Raw genomic sequence first — 23020 nt, forward strand, 5'->3', positions numbered from 1 at the left:
AGCACAGCAGCACGTAGGAGGAGGATGGAGACTGTGTAGGAGGGAGAGAATGAGGTGGGGAGAAGCAGAAGCTGGGCAGGAACGCAACCATGGGCTTTCACCAATCTGTGGAATGTAGGGGAACTCAAACTCAGAGCCTGCAGGGATGGAACTGGACAGTCCCCAGGAACTCTGCACTTGGGACTCTGCCCAGCCATGTGGCCACACCCAGGGCCCCAGCTCTCTGGTTCCCAGAAGCTCTGCCCGGGCTCTTCCCCTTTGTCAATCCAATCTTCCTGCTTCGTCTGCTTCGATTACCTAAGCCACGCCTGCCACATCACCCCATCTCTCCATCTTTTCTCTTATCACCCTCCATATATAACGATTTTTTGTTCATATCTACTAGTAAAAAATTTTTTCACTTAATTAATTAATTTATTTATTTAGTCTTGAGGCAGAGTTTTGCTCTTGTCGCCTGGGATGGACTGCAGTGGGGTGATCTCGGATCACTGCAACCTCTGCCTCCTGGGTTCAAGCAATTCTCCTGCCTCAGCTTCCTGAGTAGCTGGAATTACAGGTGCCTGCCACCACACCCAGCTAATTTTTGTATTTTTTTTTTTTTTTAAGTAGAGACAGGGTTTTCCCATGTTGGCATGTTGGCCAGGCTGCTCTCGAACTCCTGACCTCAGAAGATCCACCTGCTTCGGCCTCCCAAAGTGCTGTGTGAGCCACCACGCCTGGCCTATTTTATTTTTTTGACAGGGTCTCGCTCTGTCACCCAGGCTGGATTTTAGTGGCATGATCACGGCCCACCGCAACCTCCGCCTCCTGGACTCAGTGGATTTTAGTGGCATGGTCACGGCCCACCGCAACCTCCGCCTCCTGGACTCAGTGGATTTTAGTGGCATGGTCACGGCCCACCGCAACCTCTGCCTCCTGGACTCAGTGGATTTTAGTGGCATGGTCACGGCCCACCGCAACCTCCGCCTCCTGGACTCAGTGGATTTTAGTGGCATGATCATGGCCCACTGCAACCTCCGCCTCCCGGACTCAAGCAGTTCTCCCACCTCAGCCTTCCAAGTGGTTGGGACCACAGACACACACTACCATGCCCAGCTAATTTTTGTGTTTTTTTTTTTTTATAGAGAAAGGGCCTCCCTATGTTGCCCAGCATGGTCTTGAACTCTGGGCTCAAGCGATCCTCCTGCCAGGCCTCCCAAGGCGCTGGGATTACAGGCGCGAACCACCGCACCTGGCCAATAAAACATTATAAACCTAAAAAAATATGTAAAAGATTTTCCTTATTCCTGCTGCATCTACACACTTCAAGCCTTGACTATATTGTGATATGCCAAAATATGTGTCTTTAGTCAAATTTAATGTCTTTATGATACCTGGTATTAAAAAAAAGACAACTTCTTTGAGTGCCTTTAGGGTATACACAACAAAGACTATGGGATTCCAGAGGGTGTAGCCAATGATGGTGAAGAAACCTTCTCTGAACATGTTTTTGCAGAATAATGACTTTGAAGGCAGTCATGTGAAGAGGCAATGGGAAAGCCCCTTTTGCTTCCTTCCAGGATGCCTGCCTGCCCACCTCCCCACTGGCACTTCCTGAGGCACAGTGGAGAAGCAGAATCTGGTAGACTTGGGTTTGACCCCTGGCTGTGTGATCATGGACAAATTATTTAGTAGTTATGACGCTTACTAGAGAGTGACAAGATGAACACTTTCCAGTTTTATCTGACTTTGTACCTTCAACGCAATATGCTGGTCTTTGGGAATGAAAATGGCCACAGACCTTGTGCATGGCAACGGGCATGTGCTGAACTTTTGCTGGTCTATTTTTACTTTCTTTGACCTGCCTCGAACTGGTGAAATACAAATTAAAAACAGCTTTTATAACAATATTGTCCAGAAAAATTGTATTCCCCATATCTACTTCATTTCCTGTATGCCAGTTCTGAAGAGTAAATATGGTTTCTGTATGAATTTCTGAGTACTTGTTCATAAAGGATATTGCTTCATAAGAAAGACTACAGAAAAATACATTACCGTAATGATTATGGAAGCTGATGTTACTAATGTTACAGTTCAGGTTGCTAAGTCTTTCTAAGTGCTCAAGGCCTTAGTCTGATGCTCTTTGCTACAGGTTTACTGACTGATGTGCACTCCAACATTTGGACCCTTACTTTTATGAGAAGAATGTTCAGAAAAAAAATCAAGGTATATCTGCTTCATTTGGGAAGGAGGCTTTCAAACAGGTAATTTCCTCTGGTCCTGGTTTATCCTATATCTGGAATGAATAAATTTCATTTTTGTAAAATGATTTCTGCTCAGTGAGCAACCACGAGGAATATTAATGAGCTGTGGGATGCAGGACGAGATAAGGACAGTACCTTATGTCTCCTGGAACTGACTTTGAGGGATCTTTCATTTTCACCTTCCACACAGATTTGCTCACCTTGTGTGTACTGAGAAGGAAGCGGGGTTGGTGGCTACAAAAGACTTCAAAGGGGTGTTAATACGTCATAATTCTTCTCCCTGAAGGCCAGATTTATTAGGAAACATGTTTAGTACACCTATTTTTTCCTTTTAGTAAAGAATTTGGATTTTGAGACAACAGTTTACAATGTGCCTGATAATCTAGCAATTTCTAGCTTTTGAATGAATTTTTCCAGGATATTGCCTGAAGTAAAGGGCCCTGTTTTTTGTTTGGTTTGTTTTGGATTTGTCTTTTTACACACAGCTCCTAAGAAACAGGTTGGCAGATAGGTCAAGCAGAACCCAGTTTTGAGAGGCTCCCCAATCTTCTAAGCTCATGTCAAGCTAGAAAATTGGTTCTCAGAAGTCTCCATTTTCCCTCAGAATCATCTCTGAATGAAGGTCCTTGCGGCTGCTTACTGTTCTTTTAGAGGGTGACACCTATTCTCTATTCTCCTTCACTTTGAATATCATTTTTCAAGCTTTCTGAGAAGCGCTGTTACACTTCTATGAAGAGACTCCAACTGCCAATCTTGAAATATTCTTTGAAACCAGTAACACCAGGTGCTCTGTTCGAGAAGCAAAGGAGGCAGCTCCGTATAATATACAATGCAACATTTGTTCGCAGGCAGCATTGGATTTAAATACACACACACAGAGATGCGCATGTGCACGTGTGCACACACACATACACACACACACACTGTAGCCTTAATAGATCAATGTTTCTCTTGAAACACTCCAAGGGTTTCAGGAAATGCAAGGAAACTTTCAAAAACAAAGTGTAAAAAAAGGGAAACAGAATAATCAAAGAAAAGATTAAAAAAGGAATCCAAATTGAATATAGCTGGTAATAACACGCTTAAGAGAAAGGAAGTTGGGAGGTTACATGAAGTTATATCACCAACCTGCAAATAAAAACGATCTCTTTCAGAATGATTAAAGATCTATTCCTTGTAAGCAATTTTAGAGGCATGGATTTGTTTTGTGATATCATATTAAGAAGATACAGCTAAAATGAGGTCATTGCCCAATAGAGGATGCCACCATTTACTCAGCATCATTTATGTATGAAACCAAAAAACATATAAGAATAAACAGCAACATGATGTTCTGTACTCTTGCTGAGAAAATACTTATTTTGGTTTGAGTTTTTAGACAGTCTTACACATCAAAGAGCAGAAAAATGCAAAGGAGAGAAGTCAGGTGAAAGAGAAATGAGCCCACCCCAGCCCACACTGACAGCTGAGCTGGGCCCCTCAATTTCCCGGCCCCGGAGGCAGTGTGGCCGAATAGCGCTGGCATATCATCTTCAGTGCTCAAGAGTCATTTCCATTTCTTTTGGATGCCTATTTTGTGTTTTCTAGCACATGCAATAATATCGTAGTAAGCATTTAACAGCATTTTTTACCACAGTTCCTTTACAATATTCTAGAATATCCCATCATCCTTAATTTCTATATTTAATAGGAAAGTTTTTGACTACAAAATATGTTATACTCATTTTCTTTGTTAGTAGAGGTATTAGAATGCCTCATGTATTACTGTATTTCTTAATTATGTCTTCAAACTAATTATCTCTTTCTAACTAGGCTTGGGTGGCTGCATATAATTTTTTGTTTGGGATGATTAACTTCCCTCTATGCTTTTACAAGAGAGTGTTTTTAACCTCTTTCTGCTCCTAACTTTCCCCAGGTGTGACCGTTTTGAGTTTGTTGTGACTGATGCTAAACACCAATCATTCTGTGCCTCCATCACTGGCTTGCTTGGCTGGAATTCTTGTAACTGTGTGATCACTGGCGTGTGCATGTGCATTGCTTAATTAGACCATACAGGACTTGGTGTCCTCTTCCCTTGTTGTCTTTCATTCTATTGCAGCCTATTTCTCACCCCTGTTTTCATTTATTTATTTACTTATTTTGAGATGAGTCTTGCTCTGTTGCCCAGGCTGGAGTGCAGTGGTGCGATCTCAGCTCACTGCAACCTCTGCGTCCTGGGTTCAAGCGTTTCTCCTGTCTCAGCCTCCCGAGTAGCTGGGATTACAGGTGCCCGCCACCACGCCCAGCTAATTTTTGTATTTTTAGTAGAGACGGGGTTTCGCCATGTTGGCTCAGCCCTGTTTTCAAAGGCAATGTATGCCGGTGTAGGGTCATGCCCAGATGCTCTCATCTTAAACTCTTGACTAATTCATCGAACACAAGCAATACATTCTTGCATTTTAGGATAGCACACTTGTAGACCTCACAAATGTAAATGGCAGCCCACACATTACATTCCTTTAAGCCAAAATACCATGGTTCAATCTTAGAACTGGTTTTCTGGGTTTTAGACTCATGGAGTTACCCACTCATCTTTATTATTTTCAGGTTCTATTCATTTTTAATGTGGCTAGAAACTGGAGTTCTGTGTCTTTAAAAAAATAATCCCTGGTCTTTGTAATAAAATTCCTCTGGAGGAGAGGTGAAAGGGCTTGAGCAACGCCTTTCTGCCCTCTGGCTTATTAGAGAGGATGAAGGTTTCTAGGCAGGATGAAAGAAATAATCCAGGAAGGAAGCCAGGAAGAAAAAGGGGGTGGAGGTAAACTTAAACCAGTGTCAAGAGGTTGGCGAATGGAAGAATGTGACACAGAAGAGGGGGAACGGAGAAGCCACTCTGATAAATCTCACCATCCTTCCTCAAAGGCCTGTTTCAAAGGCTTCTTCCCGTGGAGTTGCCCCGGCCTTTCCCACTCTCTCACTCTCCCACCTCATGTGAGCCTCCACTGGAATCCCGGAACGTTTTATCTACATCTCCCTTACAGCCCTCACCAATTTCTACTTTGTGCTATGGATATTTATGTGACTTCTTGTAAGCCCTCCACTGACTCACCATTTAATAAACCATTATTGAGCACCTCTCTGGGTGCTGGGCATTTTGCTAGATGCCAGGGATACACAGATGGTTGTGGCATCGCCCCAGCTCTCAGGAGCCACCCAGTCTTGGCCTGGCTCTGGTCTACACCACCAGGCCCACCGTCCATTGCGCCCACCATGGCCTGTCGGTGCAGTCTCCCATGCCTGAAATGGCCTTCCTCTCCTTTTCTCGTTTGTCTTTCAAGGCCTTAGACATAAACTCTTCAGGAAGGTTTTCTGAACTGTTGAGCTCCTATAGAATATGCACACACCTCTTTCAGCACTTCCCATGGATTGACATCTTCCATTTACAAGTCTATCTCTGCCAGTGGACTCAGGGCAGAAGTCTCACTTTCTAATCTTTGATTCTCCAACTTCAAGAGCTCTGCCTGTTCCATGGTAGATAGCCACTAAATATTAGTTGAGTTAATAATTGATTAGTTCTTCTCACACTGTCCCTCTAAGGTGGGGTGGGAAAGATATCGTTTGTTCCCTTTTACAGGTAGGAAAAGAAAGGGGCAGAGAGCACCAATAACTTGCCTCCAAATTTAAATGATGGTAGAGCCAGACAAGAAGCCATGTCTGCTCTATCCTCCAGGTTAAACAGATCTGCTATTAGAAAAACATGTACCTGTTTCTCCTGTGTCTGTTTGGAAAGTGTGTCTGGACAGAGACTGAGCAGAAGGACTGGGTAAGGAGACAGGAGACAGATGTGGTAGGAGGTCTATTCAGCAAAAGAGAGGTCACTGAATCACAACCACTTCTTATTGTCTCTAAAGAAGACAGGCTGGGGGTTAATGCTGCTGCGTGGATTCTATCCACAGTCAATTCAAGAAAGAAAAAGAATGTGGGTGAGGAAAACAAGGCTGAAAAGCAGATTAACAAGTGGCTGCTACTGGATAAGAACGCACAAAAAAAAATCCAGACAGAGGGCACCTGGGGAGAATCAGATTAAACCTCGAATTAGAGCGAGGCTGTTTCACAAACAACACTGTGACCCAGGAAATATGGGAAACCGCTAAGCAGATTTATGAGTGAGTTTCTAATTGATGTGGCTTTTAAATGTGCAGATATATTTTTGTTTTATATAAGGGTAAACAAAAGGCAGCACAAGCAGTGGGAGGGGCCTGATTGATCCATCTGAAGCAAGAAGCCCTGGATTTAGGTCTCTCAAAATGTACAGGCTCTGTGACTTGGGCAAGTGACTCAGCTTCTCTGAACCTTAGTTTCTTTTTAAACAGTGGGTAAAGGTGATGCTTTTGTAGGGATGTGGTGTGGATCAACTCTTCTTTACACTAGTGAATTCAGATTTGTTTTTCAAATGACTACATTCAGGGTTGGATTAGGTTGTTGGCCAGCTTTCTCAGAGGCTTCTAGGCAGATGTGTCTTCATGTCTCCTTGGGAAGGCTTCAGTCGTGTGGCTATCCCTGACTGCAAGGGAGTCTGGGAAAAAGATTCCCAGTTTTGCTTTTCCCTTGGTTTGACCTCTATAAAGGGAAGAATTTAAGGCAGAAGAGAATTAGTAAAAGCTTTGGATTAGTCAACATAGGCTACAATACCCAATACAGGGTAGCAACAGCACACGTGTATCTGCACAGAAGGGATTATGAGACTAATAAAGAAAAGCAGTAGGCTGGGGAAGGTGAATCTAATTAAATAGTAAATTAAAAGTAGTAGAGGCTGGGTGCAGTGGCTCTCGCCTGTAATCCCAACAGTTTGGGAGGCCTAGATGGGAGGACTGCTGAGGCCAGGAGTTCAAGACCAGCCTGGGCAACACAGCGAGATCCTGTCTCTACAAAAAAGATTTTTTGTTTTGAAATTAGCTGGGTATGGTGGTGTGTGCCTGTAGTCCCAGCTACACTGGAGGCTGAAGTGGGAGGACTGCCTGAGTCCAGAAGCTTGTGGCTGCAATGAGCTATGATTGCACCACTGCACTCCAGCCTGGGCAGCAGAATGAGATCCTGCCTCTAAAAAAATTAAAAAAAAAAAAAATAATAGAGATAGTGGCGTGAAGAGCCCAGTAAGAAATTACTGAAGCAGTGCCACCACTAGTTTCTAGGAAAAATAACACACAGGCATGTTTCCTGCAAAACTGAGTAGAGACTGAGTTACTTTTTAGGGTCTCCCTTTTCCATCATCTGATATTACCATTTGCTTTTTATGTCTTCTCTTTAACCTCCACTCCCCTTCCCAAATACTAATGGTTTTTAGTTCCTCTAAATCAGTACTCCCTAATGCTACTTTATAGTGAACTTGATTTTCTAAGGTTTTTTTCTTTCTTTCCCACAATAACTCAACTGTCTTATATTTCATTTTCTCAGATTCTAATTCTCTCTCTCTCTCTTTTTTTTTGAGACAGAGTCTCACTCTGTTGCCCAGGCTGGAGTGCCATGGCACAATCAGGGCTCACTGCAGCCTTGACCTCCCAGGCTCAAGCAATCCTCCAGCCTCGGCCTCCCAGGTAGCCAGGACTACAGGCACACATTAATATTTATTTTTTTAAATTTTTATGTTTTTTAGTAAAGACAGCGTTTTACTATGTTGCCCAGGCTGGTCTTAAACTCCTGGACTCAAGCGATCTGCCCATCTAGGCCTCCCAAAGTGCCGGGATTACAGGCATGAACTACTGTGCTTGACCTCAGATTCTAATTCTTGATTCCTGCTTCTGTAATTAAAAAAAAAAAAAGGCTGGGTACGGTGGCTCACACCCGTAATCCCAACACTTTGGGAGGCTGAGGTGGGTAAATCACCTGAGGTCAGGAGTTTGAGACCAGCCTGGCCAAGATGGTGAAACCCCGTCTCTACTAAAAATACAAAATTAGCTGGGCATGACGGCAGGTGCCTGTAATCCTAGCTACTTGGGAGGCTGAGGCAGGAGAATCGTTTGAGCCCAGGAGGTGGAGGTTGTAGTGAGCTGAGATCGTGCCACTGCACTCCCACCTTGGCAACAAGGGCGAGACTCTATCAAAAAAAGAAAAAAAAAAAAAAAACGAAGGAGAAGAAGAGAGAAATTCACATTAAGATGTAGACAGGTTAACGCTCTCTTATAATACTTGCATTTAAATAGTTCATTGTATGATAGAACCAGTGGAAGAGGGACTTTCAGATCACTTGAAATTTGTCAGATATTACATACCTACATTGTCTGAACTAAATGCTAACCCTGTTAACAAAACCCAGGAGTGGAGGTGCAGGAAAGGAATGCAGAATGGATTTGCCTTTCATCAGTGTGTGGTGTGATAGGACAGGGCGATAGTGTACCAGAATTGGGTGGAGAGGGACAAATCTGTCAAAACATGAGAAGAAAAACTGATGTGCTAAGAAGAGATGACATTACGTTTAAAATAAGGCTTCATGAAAAGCTATACAGTTGGGTAACACACAATCAAAATAGTGCCGCTAATGGCCTAATGATGAGCATGGAGATATAACTGTGAATTATACATGGTTACTGAGGGAGGGGAGTGGGTGTAGAGAGAACAGAACTGGGGGAGGATATATTAAGGGTAAATGAAAAGTTGGCCCCACATAAACCAGGCCAAAGTTACAAAAAATGCCTTTGCTTTGCTTATTTTTCAGTAAAATATATTATTTTTTTCTCCTGGGTATTTAACTGTAAGTGTGTGCTATTAGAAAACTATCAATAAAAAAATTGATAAATGAAGGAATAATTACTTAAAATATAAAATAATTACCAGCTTTACAAAAGAATTTTCTTCAAGGCTTAAGTGCCATTTAAAATAACGTTCAACATGCCAAAGAATTTTTTTTTTTGCATATATACAAACTTTAAAGAATTCTGTTTCATAAAGTAAGGCTGACTCATATAATAGAGACATAAAAGTTGCAGTGGATTTGGTTCAGCATTAAAAAAGCAAAAAACATACACTGCTAATAGATAAAGGAGACAGAGAAACACAACCCACCTTTGGCTGTATTAAGGGGTCGTTTTATATGTTGTGCCAGTAAGCTCCTGTTTCACCAAGAAGAATTCATTAAGTGAGAGCAAGTCAATGAAAATGAGCTTTATTTAAAAAGAACTGATGTAATTAAAGGTATTGGTGAAAACTAGCTCAGTTATGAAGGGGAAGTGACTCAGCAGCAAATTTAAGAAATGAAACCATATATCACAGAATCTTTTCCCAGTTTTAAGTTATTTCAGAAAAAAATGTAATACTCCACACAATAGCCAAGGTGCATGCCAGCATGGAGGAAGAAGTGCTTATATAAAACTGTCACTCTTCACATACTAGTGAATTACAGCATTTATGTGCTGGCAGGCTGAGCAGTCAATGAGGACAGTAAGAAAGCCTGACACTCAGGCTGACGCAACTTCAGATGGGCAGCGGCGACTTTCATCAGTGCTGTTCTGCATGGTACAGTCTAAATGAGAATATGTGACCTCTGAAATACTTAGAGCTGTATACTGGGGAAAATATGCCTAAGACTCTTTGAGCATCCCAGATCCAACAATATTCCTGTGGAAAAAATGTATAGGTAAATCGAATGATAGAATATCCATAGCAGAATGGCTGTGCAATACGGTTTTGAAAAAGAATCATCCTATCCAAGTTTATGTGGTCTTAGTCACATGGCCTGAACATGGGACAAAAATCCACATGCCTCAAGTCCAAGCAATGTGCACACTGGGCATTTTTGCAGACCTCAGATATATGGATATGCGATGAAGCCAGAGGGCTGTGTGAGGACTGGCACCTTCTTCCCCGGGAAGCCCTCAGCTTAGTGTTGTCTTGTGATCTGAACATTGGCTTGGAAGACAGAGAAACGGCCAGAGGCTTGGATTTGCCAGTGATGCCACATGACAAGCCACTGCCTAGTCTAACACCTCCTAATATAGCACCATCACAAGGATTAAGTGCTCACTAGCTAAAAAATAAAGTGAAAAGGTGGATCTGAAGGTGCTTTGAGTATTAGAACACTTAGACTCACCTCACGCTCATGCCAAGGATGTCAGGCAGAAAACGGGAGGAGTAAAGAGGAACATTGTGATAAAAAAGGAGATGGAAGAAGGTTGGAAATTTCCAGCTAGAAAATAATAAGTAATCCATAGAAGAATAAGTTCCAAGTGGGTGGCGCTTTGCAGATGAGAATGTCATGTTTTCATATACTCTGTGATCCACATAACCTTTTTGCCCACCTCAGGGAGTTGCTAAGACCAACTAATGAAATATTGTCTGCAAGAGTGGTTTTTGAACTACAAATTCTTTAATAATTTGCTGTGGTATGTGGTCTAAATGGTTAAAAAAAAATAAAAAATAAAATAAAATAAGTTTAAAAAACCACAAAACCTGGGAAGCTTGAAGAGGAATATCTGAAAATGGTTAGGCCTTTATCAAGTCCCTGGAGTCTGCAGGCATTTTCTTCTTGAAATGTCTGCCAACATGCATTGGAACTGAATATTCTGGGATAATAAAAGGGATATTTCATCTTATAAAATGCAAATAAAAGTTGAGTGATCAAGTTTGGGGGATGGGTTACTTCATGCAATTACTGTTGACTTATTGCGATATGTAAGGAAAGAGTGCTAGAAAAAGTCTCGGTGCATCTGAAACTTTATCTTACCTAAAGAATGGAAAGACCTTCAACACTTTCTACTCACAATCTGCTGCTCTATTAACAAAGAAAAGCAAAACCAAAGCCCACCACTTTCTACCTCTGAGCATTGTTCATGGTTGGGTGTCTCCAGGCTTTGTTCCATCACTCCTCAGGTAGAGGAGGTGTATTCTGTTCATCCTAATGGGTGTGTCTTTAGGGGGAGAAGAAAAAAAAGTAGGCTGGTTTGAATTTAAGTTTATCCCTGCCTTCTGATATTTATACAGCTAATTTTTCTTTAATCTTCCAACAGACAAGTAGCCTATATGCCAAAGTAGCAGAAAAGGCAACATTTAAAAAATGGGCCAGTCTCCTCAATAGAATTGGGTACACACGTTCACCAAAAGATAAAAATAACAGTGTATGTCACAATATTATTCAACATAGCTAAAATCTAGAAAAGATACATAAATTATGAGAGAGTCACATAACTGAATATTATACAGGCATGAGAAGAATAACCTGTGACTATAAACAGATACAATATTGAGTGAAAGAAACAGAAAACAGATTCAATATTGAGTCACTGAAGAGTATTTACAGTAAGATTTCACTTATGCAAAGTATAAAAACAAACATCACTAAATTATGTTGTTGGGAGATAGAACAGTGGTGACCTTTGGGGACGGGGTGTGACTGGAAGGGGATCATGGGGTGGGGGCTTCTGGGAGGCTAGCATGTCTCCTGAGCAGGATACTGATTACACAGGTGTGTTCAGTTTATGAAAATACATTAAATGTACACTGATGTACACTTTTCTGCCATATATTGTATTTCAGTGAGAAGTTTTTTTAAAAAAATGGAGCGGCCTTCTAAGTTGGCAGGATTCGGTTAGGCTTGCTTTGACGTGTGCTCTGAGGCCATCTGTTCTCAAACCTCCTGTTCCCACAGATCAGGATGCAGCTGAGGCACAGAAGCTTGATTTGCTTCAAGGCTTTGCAGCTGAGGCCCGGAACATATGAATGAGTATTTTACTCTTACTGTAAATCATGGAGTCAGTAAATAGATCTATAAATTCAGTGGATGCTATTTTAGTAATATGGATTTTGTTCCATTTTTGAGATGTCTTAAAAACCTTAGAGATTTCACATCTCCTGTATGAAAGAAATCTATAAAAATGGTCTATTGAATTTATTTAAGTCAACAAAGGATTTTCTTACTGATATGTGATCAGGGTCTCATTTAATACTAATTTAGAAGGTCCCTTTGGAAACAATCATGCTATGATTTTAACTCCCTCATTTTGTGGATCAGGAATCTGATACCCAAAGAGGTTAGATGATATGCGCGTATGGCCATGCAAATATGCCAAAGCAGAATATGGACTAGAATTTAGGTTCCCTAACTGCTAAACCAATTTACTTTTCATTCTAGTTTTCTGGCTTCCATGTTATTGTTGATTCACAGAATTATGAACAACTAAAAGAGATGATATAAAATTGACAATGTAACAACACTAAATGTTTACTTCATTGTGATATTCATATTTTCTAAAGAGCAGGGACAATAATTTATGTGGCTCTGAGTAATTACTGATTTTTAGAAATTAGCTAACACCAGTTTAGAAATTAATACGTTAACAGTATCTTGAAAAAAATGGAATACTCTTATATCGGAAATTCTTGTTACCAATGGGAGCTATATAGGCACCTTTATTTTCTTATTCAAGAACATACCTTGTCAGAGTAGCACGAACGACCTCAGACCAGCCAGAATAGAATTTATCAGGCCCTTCCACACACCTCTGAGGACATTTAGCTGAGATGAATCTGGTGTTATTATAGAAGTTCTTGCCTCGAGAACATTTGGATTATTTTTATCTTACGAAGCTCTTTCAAGGACTATTTACTTGCTGTGGGTCATTTCTATTTGTAAATGGTAACAGTCACCTGAAATTGATACTGTATTTACCCACGTCCATTCTGTTTCCAAGAATCTGGATTGCTCTAACTCACCTGCTATAGAACAAAAGAAATTCATTATTTTTCAACTGACTTACTTTCTGTATTATGGGTAATGTACTATGACTTTGTATTATGACCCTTATCAGATTAAAAATATATGTTTCCTTGATCATGGCTGTATAACATTTATGGTCTGATTCAGTATGCTTCTAATAATAGGAAATGCAAGATTAAACTAGGCTTTAAAAACAACCCTTGATGAAAATGAATTAACAACATAAAATATTGAAGCAGACATTAGTATCTTACCGCATTCTCATCCTAAGGCCCTCAGATCACTGGAGGGTGTAGATTGTACTTTCCTCTCAAATCTGAGGAAATGGTTACATCTTTCATGGCATTTGTACCCACAGACAACCTGCTGGCCAAAGGCCAAGTGGACACATGGGGACAAATGCTCGTGAGAGCAGCCAGACTAAGAAGTGGCTTCTAAGTACCATAGAAATGTCAGCATAGGGAGAATATTACATGTATACCATCCCAGTTCTAAACAACAACTGCAGGGGCATAATGTGAAGTTAATTCATTGAACAAGTATTACTAAGCACCTACTCTGGCAACTGGAGCTCAAATGAGATAATCCACGTGAAGGGTTTGGCATAGTGGCTGGTATATGATAAGTGCTTTGTATATATAACAGCAGGGTAACACTTCCTGTGACACTGAAGAACTGGAAGAATTAACCGGGAAGGTGGGGGTGGAGTGGAAGAGAGTAGTGCTACTCAGGGACATTAAGAGGTTCAGGAGAGTGGAGCCATCAGAGGGGAGGGGAAGAGTTGGGGCTACAGAGATGAGCAGGTGGCAGAGCACAGACAGACCCATCACTCTTGTTACAGAGGTTGGTTTTGATCCTTTGGACAGCAAGAATTCTAAAAAGCAATGCTTTACACACCATAGGATCTCATCTATTAGTTAGCTCTGAAATAAGTTTCATGGGGTCCAACCAGCACTACTTTTTCAACAAAAGAGATCAAAATAGAATAGGACAGGAAAAGACAGAAAACATAAAACTTGTTTATATATATATATATATATTGATGTGAGTATTGGGTCATGATGTTAAATTTATTTTTTATGGTGAGTCACAGTCCAGAAAGTTTGAAGGTCACTTCTTTGAAAGGATTTAAGCAGAGGAATGATATGAACAGCCTTGTGCTTCAGAAAATCTATTTGGCTGCTGGGCAGAAAATACTGGAGGGCAGCAGGCCTGAGTACAGGAAGAACAGTTGCCACAGTCAGGCTAAAGAGGACAATGCTAACTGAGGGCAGGGCCAGTAAAGATGGACAGAAGTTCTACAGAGGGATACCAGGAGGGATACACTGAGGAGGACAAGATTTAGGTGAGGAAGGTGTCCAAAATGCAACCTGGACTACCTAGGTTTCTGCGTTAGGCAGTTGGGTGGGTCTTGCTGCCCTTCTTTGTGGCAAGCAAGGAATGCCAGAGCAAAAGTAGTTTTAGGGACAGAAGAAGATTATTAGGTTGGGACATGTTGGGATAAAAAGTTGAAAACATGGAGAATAAGTACAATTGTGATAACTTTATAGAAACAAATTCATTATACTCCTCTACAAACCAATCATGATCAAGTGTCTATTGTCTAATGCACTAAAGTGTGATACTAATGCTAGAAATATGTTAGAAATATACATATATATATTTTTTTGTTCTTTTTTTTTTTTTTTGTAGTAAGAAAATTCAGTAAGTACAGAAGGGATTTGCAAGTGCCCACAATTTGGGGACAAGTTCTTATAAAGACGTCTTCTAAAGCAAATGCAAAGAATTATTATTAACAGGTAAGGGTTGTAAAGATTAAAGATAAAGTACATGAGCACATACAGGGCTGTCCAATCTTTTGGCTTCCCTGGGGCACATTGTAACAATTAAGAATTATCTTGGGCCACACATAAAATGCACTAACACTAACTGATGAACTAAAAAAAAAAAAAAATCTGAAAATGTTTTAAGAAAGTTGAATTTGTTTTGGGCTGTATTCAAAGCTGTCCTGGGCTGCATGTGGCCCATGGGCAGCAGGTTGGACAAGTCTGATCTAGCATAATACCTGACGCATAGTAGATGCTCTAAAAATAGTTTTTTTTCCCCTCCACTTTTTTATACCTTGTCATTAGGTCTCAAGATGCAGCAATGCAAACTATTTACATGAGTATATTTCAAATCACTTGATAGCTAGAGTTAGAAAATGATGCTCTGATTCAGAAAATGGTTTATGTTTTTTGTTTTACAAGGGCTGCCAAGAAGTTAATGAGCAAATTCACGATGCATCTCTAGTAAATGTACAGAAACTCAATATATGCATTTTGCATATTTCACCTATCCTATTTTTAAGCCGTTTTCTCAATTCCTTCACCCCCCAAAAATCATTAAGAATTGTAAAAAAATCACTTTAAATATTTTTCTGAAATAAGCCAAAGCCTATAGACAGGTGGGTAGACGGATAAATAGATTAGACAGACAGATAGTTGAAACTGATGGATGGCTATATTTTAAATTATTAATCAAATATCTATGAGTTTGGGTAGCTGAATCAGTTGCCTGAACCTTGTTTCTTTCTTATTAAAAAAAGTATTACATATCAAAATGTAAAGAGAAAAGTATAATGAACCTCCATGAACCCATGCTCCAGAGTCAACAATGATCAGTTCATGGCCAATCTTGTTTCATCTATACCTTTGCCCACTCCCCCAACCCCTGGATCAATTTAAAGCAAATTCTAACCACTACATCATTTCATTGGCAAAATGTGTTAGTATTAATCTCCAAAGAAAAGGACTCATAAAACGACATCATTGTCATCCCTTTAAAAAGTTAGTAATTCCTTAATACCATCAAACATCAGTGTTCAAATTTCCCCTACTGTTTCTTAATTTTTTAAAATAATTTGTCTGAATTTTAGATACTGATTATTTCTGGGTCAACTCACAAAACCATCTCTCAGAAAGTTAAACTGAGGACCAGAATAGAACCTTCCCAAGGAACCCTCCCTTCACGGCATGAGACTGGGATTCCTCTGCCTGTTCATTCAAATCCCTTCTCTCTTCCTGCTTTCTCCCTATTCTGCCATATCTCCGTTGACTAACACACACATACACACACACACACACACACACAACACACACACACACACACACTCTCTCTCTCACACAATGAGGGAAAGCTTTAAAACTTGTGCTACATGTTAGGCTGTATGAAAATGAATGTTTGACATAAAAATAAAAATGATAATACAGCAGAAAAAAATGAATAAACAAGTACTTAAAAAAACTAGTCTTAAGAATTATCAAATTTTTAATTAATGACAACTATCAAAACTTTGAGCAGGATATCTTCCAACAAAGATATACTTAAATACAATATACGTGTGTGTGTGTGTGTGTGTGTGTGTGTGTGTAGACCTAAAAAGAACACTTTACTGTGCATTTTGAAATAAAATATCCTAATTCAAAGTTTCCGAAGTTTCATATCCATTGTATCTCTCAAAATATCTTCAGGAATACAGACATATTAAAATGAATGGCTTCAGGAAAAAGAAACAAAAAAAGCATCCCATACTGTCAGATGCATCTTTCCTTCTACTGCTCCCGTCTTCCTACTAGTTTCCCTGTCTCCAATCTCCCTCCTTGGTGTTGTCTAACACAAAGATGCTAGCAAAGTTTGTTTTCTAAAACATAGAACCAAAATCTTATGTCTTACTTAAGTCTTCCATTGTTCACCACTGTCTGCAGAATAGAGTGCAGATTTCTAACAGTGGCAGTCACAGACTAACATAATCTACCCCCACCCAATTCTCCAGTTTTCTATCCCAGTACCCTTTCCACCCCAATATCCTCAATGCCCTGGCTATGTTGGAATAGTCCCATTCCCTGGACATGTCTTCCTTAGGCCTCTATGGTTCTGTTCATGTTGTTCTCTCTGCCTGAAATACAAGATTCGCTATTTATCCAATGTATAATAAATGTGAGCTTGCAATGAAGAGATAAAGGAATAAGATATGAGCTTTGCTCTCAAGAAGCTTGCAACCTCACGACAGACAGAGATAAGTAACTTTCAAGAGAGGTGTGATAAGTACAGACATATTAAGATGTTCTAGGTTTGGTGACAACACAAAGAGGGATTTTGCTGTGAACATGAGACTATTAGCATTTGGAAACACAACATGCAGAAAACACATGGAGAAAGGAGGGTCCAATGGATGACTTAAAATCCCCCGAAAGTAGACATGTCGAATTAATATATAGCCATGGGATGGTTATATCCAAGAGATAACTGAAAATCATTTGCAGCTGGTCACAGGTAATGCCTATGAGAGATTGTAATTGCAAACTCAAATGTAATCAGTTTGCTTCTTTTAAGAAGCCTTTGCTATCAAATAAACACAAAATCTGTGGGAACCAAACTAGAAGGGTAGGATGGTAAAGGGAGGCAGCGCAATCTGACTTACACATGAAGAAAATGAAGCAGTCACTTCCAACAAAGAATGAAGCATACTAAAGTACACACTTAAAGAAGGAAGAAGTTCAATGTGATACTAACAAATCAAGCTAGCTTAAACTTAGCAGTGTGCCATACTTGCTGCCACATTCACTCTGACATCATTTAAATAATGTAAATATTTAAAAATTCTTGTCATAAAAAGTACAATACATATAAAAGAATACATATATGCTGTTTTATTTCAAACTCACACATATCACACACAAGTATTCATGTACCCACCTGCCAGGTTAAGAAATAGAACATTATCAGTACCTTGGAGGCCCTTAGAATCCTCCTGTCCAATTGCCTTTCACTCTCTCCCTCTGAGTGGGAATCACTGTCTTGCTTTTTGTATTAATCATTCCTTTACTTTTCTTTATAACTTCACCACACAGATTTTTACCACCTAGAAAACACTTGGGGTTTTAGTTTTGGAACCCTGCACAGCCAGCGCAAAGCCAGAGTCTAAGGAAAGCGCAATATTGCCATTATAGATGGAGGGACGAGCAAAAAGAGACAGCAGGGGCCTGCCTCATCTGCCTCAGGTTCTCTGTGAAGTCAAATTGCACCTAGTAATTCTGATACATGCCAAAGTTTGAGAGCCACTGGCTAGGGTCCCTTCTAGCTTCTGATCCTAGAGGTATTTGTATCAAAATAAGCCAAAAGAAAAAAACCAAAAACAAAACAAAACAAAAAAAACAAAACCCAAACCCAAAACCAAACCAAAAAACACCTTTTTTGAGGGTAAACCAAACTAAAGCATTCTCTAGCTAGAACGGGCTTTCTGCAACCCCACATTTATAGAATGTTGCTCCAACCAAAGGCTAAATTGTTGTATGTTAGTTATATACTAATAACAACTACGCAAAGAACTAAAATGTTTTAAATATAATTGTTTTTCAAAAATATGGGGAAATATTCGTTGCTTTGAATTTTCAGCTGTGATTCTTAAAGGCAGGAAATACTGCTTGTGGAAACATAATAATGAATTTTCACTACATGTAACCAGTGAGTTTTGGTGATGAATCAGAGCTGAGTATGACTCAAAAATTCCCTCCTCTTAAAACAACTCTATAGGGCAGCGCTTTTGTTTTCCTTGAGGTCTAGTGCAGTAGGTGGGCCATTTTCTGAGTCCAGTTTCCCTACCGTGAAGTTAGTCTGTGTGTGTATAGTCTTTTGAATGCTATCCCAGAGGTAGTGTCCTTTTTCCTTTTATTTGAATTCACTTTTATACCTGGAGAGATTCTTTTGGCTGCTGCTGGCTTATACTGTTTGAGCGCCTCCCAGGTGTGGGGCCACACTTGGTGCTTCACACCTATTATCTCACCTAATCCCCACTTTAACCCTGCTGGGTAGGTGTTACACGCCTCATTATAGACAGGTAGAGCAACTGGCCTGTGGTCACATTGCCAGGAGTCTCTTGGTGAGTTTGCAGATAAACTCCCTGACTCCAACTCCTGGAGAATTCCCACGGGGCCACCATAACTACTGGCTACAACTTCAAAAAAAATAAAGAATAAAGAAAACAGAAAGATTTATGATCTAAAAAAAAAAACCAACTCTTTTTTTTAGTTGAAAAATTTAATAGACATTTGCACATATGAACAAATTGGTTTATTTTCAGGTATCTCTAGGTATGAAAGGAATCCAAAGGAAGGAGAAGAAATCCTTTGCCTTGGCACTTTGCAAACTGACTACTTGCAAACACACACTCTCATATGAGCAGTCTATGCCAAAGAAGCTCTTTTAGGAGACAGTAACAAAAGTGATCTCAGTATTCTGCCCTGCATTTCACATATACCACTTATATGCGTTAAAATGTATTTAAGTTTTATTTTTAACAGAAGTCTTTTATTTGGGTTACAAGCTATGTATACTATTAAGAAATTTATTTTCACAGTCAGAAATTAAGAATTACTAATTGTAACATAGATATTTTAACATGTAGCAATAACTGGGGATTATAGTTATAGTTTGTTAATTGATTGAAAACACTCAAAAATAAGACTTCACAACTTCATTTGCAGGATCCTGTTGAGAAATTAGGACCAGCTACTGTGTACTTATACCAAGGTTCAGATGTTAAAGTATAGATGCTATTTAACCAACCGAGATGATTTAATTGGTGGTTTTCTCTACAAAGAATGGTAAACAGAGCTCCCATATCTCTTATAATTTCCTTGTATCAGAACCAAAAATAATATTTAATATTTGCTTTGTACCTTACACAAGAAATATTTAAAAAGCCCCATACACAGAGTAATCAGTGGTGAGCAAAGAATGTGCAAGCCTGTAGCAGACTCTGGAGGATGGAGTTGTTGGACTTTTTCCTCTGGTGTCTAGTAGCATAAAAATGGAGTTACAGAAAAAGTGCTTTCAACATGCTGATAAAAGATTAGAAAGAATCACTTGGACTGAAGGAATTTTAACAACATAACATTAAGGAGAAAAGAAGCTGTAAAATAAAACCAAAAAGCATGTCCACAAGAACTTAAAGAAATCGGGAGGGGGGGAACCTCACAAATTGTCTAGGCAGTCGTGAGCAATCATTGACTTGGTTTGTTGTAATTTTAAATTAACTTCCCTTAAAATATGTGATTTATATGTGACCATTTATATAGCTCTTATCTATGATTTCAAAGGTGATCAGTTCAAAGCTTAATGAATTTTCTTGATATTGAATTTTTAAACCTTTGAAATCTTATATTTCAGTAATGTACTATTACCTTAACATTTAAGCAAAGCTGCATGATCTAGAGAGAATTCAATCTCTTCTGATGATTAAATTTCAGTAATTGAACATAGAAACATTTGGAACAAGAAGGACTTTATAAATGAACTGTCAGCATATATTACAACATCACAATGTTGCTTAGGTAAGAAAATGCTCCTTGAAAAAGTTGGCACAAAGAGAAGCCAATAGGAAAAACAAAGGAAGTAAGCTATCACTGAAATAATGAGCAGGAATTCCATTAAGGCTCCAGGCCAGGTATGTGAAGGAGGTGTGATTGATATGCAGGACTTGGAGATTAACTGTGTGGGACTTGCTGAGGCCATGCCCACATGCATCTAACATAGTGCTATATTTGGTATCAGACTTTGACTGAAGTGGTGTTTACAGAGTCACTGCTCTTGCTAGTTCTTTTCTTTTAAATGCTAAGGATTTTGTTTCAGCCACAGCATCAGGAAGGGAGCATTTTCATGAGGCAAAGAAAAATACAGTCATATCCAGAGTTAGTCTCACATTAAGATGCAATTAGTGTTCACTTTTAGTGTCAACAACAATTTAAAAAGCTACATTTCATACAAACACAGGGATGACAATGACTATGAGGTCATCAAGTCCCTGTGTTCCTATCAGTAGGTCCCTTTGGATATTGCCAATAAGTGATAAGATTTTAGAAGCCAACATAATGATATGATATAAAAACAATGTAAAAAATTTGATATTTATGAGTATGGCAGTATGGAAGAAGACATTGTTCTGAGGCTGCTTCTAGAATTGCTACAGAGGATTGGAATCTAGTTCAAGTTAACATAACATCCTTGAAATGTTAAAAGACAAAGGTTACTTCTGAATATATTATTTCTATTGCAAGTGACTACATACTGGAATAGAGGTCAGCTTGGTGGATTTGGAAATTCTTAGTCTTTAAAACATTCTTTCTGGAATAGAAATGAAGCCCTGGAAATCTTGCAGAGTAGCACCTGGCTAATGAATGGCTTTCTATGACACGATTTACAATATAGTGAGGGTTAAATAATGTTCTATCAGATTCATCTCTTACAATAAAAGTATATTTAAAAGTACAACAAAAATATCTTAGTTCGTAAGATGGATATCAGTCTTGCTTACCAATACCCAAGTTATATAAAAGGGTCCCATTTTCCTGTATACGGCTCCTGCTTTTCACTAGAAGAAATGACCATCCTGTGATTCCCAGTTCTGCTACTAGCTCACTGTAAGACCCTGATAAATCAATCACTCAGCACTCCATGGCAATCACAAACTCAGACGTGGGCACACCAGAGGTTGGTTCAAATTACTTACGGAGGTTTCTCTAATAAAATAAGGATTGACAACTGGGGCCATGACAGAAGAGAAGTCACTTTAAATAAAGTATTTACCTTTTCCATACCTTATTAATTAGTTGATAATTTTACATCATAATTACACTTCTTCCAAGACCAAATTCAGGTAGACACATTCTAATTTCACAGGCAAAGAACCCAGAACAGCCCGGTTGTTTGGATTCTATGATGCATTCCTCAACCCCAGCAACTGGTATTACAGCTACTGTTTAAAATGTTGCTTTGTTACCCTGAGAACTACATCCTTTTTTTTTTTTTTTTTTTTTTTTTTTTGAGACAGAATCTTGCTCTGTCACCCAGGCTGGAGTGCAGTGGCGCAATCATAGCTCACTGCATCCTTGAACTCCTGGGATCAAGCAATCCTCCCACCTCAGCTTCCAGAGTAGCTAAATTATTTGTTCTAAAATTATTATTCATGTAACACATAAGCATTGATTCTTTCTAGGACAGGCACAATTCTGTGAATGTAAAAGTTGGTGCTCTGTCCCCGGGGAGTTCACAATCCAATTACCAAGTAGCCTCGTGAGAAAAGTGCAAAGTACAAGTAGGACCAGGGAAGGGAGAGATCTGAACCTGCTAGAGAATTAAAATACATGCTTCTGGATAAAGGTGGCCACTGCAATCAGATTTCAAGAACCAATATAATGGCAAGCTTGGTAGCTCAGGTCTGTAATCCCAGCACTTTGGAAGGTCCAGGTGACTGGATTGCTTGTGGCCAGCCTGAGCAACACAGCAAGACCCTCATCTACAAAAAATAAAAATACTAGCCGGGCATGAACACAAGCCTATAGTCCCAGTTACTTGGGAGGCTGAGGCAGCAGGACTGCTTGAGAGCAGGAGAGCAGGAGTTTGAGGCTATAGGGAGCTATAATAGTGCCCCTGCACTCCAGCCTGGACAACAGAATGGGACCCTATCTCAAAAAAAATAAAAAAACAAAAAAATAAACACACACACACACACAAAACTATGATAGGCAAAAGTAGGGAGAAAGCTGTCCAAAACAAGGAGAGGCAGAATGAAATAGTCAGGAAAGCTCAAGGAAAATTAGGTAATTTGGCCAAAGCCAAGGACTGTGTGGGGTGCAGTATAGGAAGAGGCTGACAGTATACTCTTCAGGGTCTTGGCTTCTTCTCTTAAGGAGTCTAGACAGAGGGAAAAACATAGAGGCCAGACCTCTTTCTATAAGTAACTAACCTGTAACTATGCCAATTAAGTACATAATAGAATACCCTTCCTCTTATTGATTGTGTAAACTCAGTGAACACAAGAGTCATGTTTTCTCACTACTGAATCCCAGGGCCTGCCATTAGTAAACACTCCACTTTTTGTTGAATAAATTAGTAAATAAACAAGTAACTAAATTGATTCATTAAAGGTAAATATAAAAACTTTAATTTTGCTATTAGTATATCTCTTAGTGAAAATAAGTTCCTGTGTAATTTATTTCAAATAAATGAACACTTGAATAATCCAGCAGAGTCTCTTCCCTTCACATTACTTCCT

The 23020-nt window shown here is 39.5% G+C and overlaps 1 protein-coding gene across 5 annotated transcripts in view; it reads right to left on the bottom strand.

The window, feature by feature from the left end:
- STAU2 (staufen double-stranded RNA binding protein 2) overlaps positions 1-23020 on the bottom strand; it is a 345902-nt gene that overhangs the window by 41596 nt on the left and 281286 nt on the right. The window lies entirely within an intron of this gene.

This window comes from Trachypithecus francoisi, unplaced genomic scaffold (genome assembly GCF_009764315.1).
Source record: "Trachypithecus francoisi isolate TF-2019V2 unplaced genomic scaffold, Tfra_2.0 Lachesis_group7, whole genome shotgun sequence".
NCBI lineage: Eukaryota > Metazoa > Chordata > Mammalia > Primates > Cercopithecidae > Trachypithecus > Trachypithecus francoisi.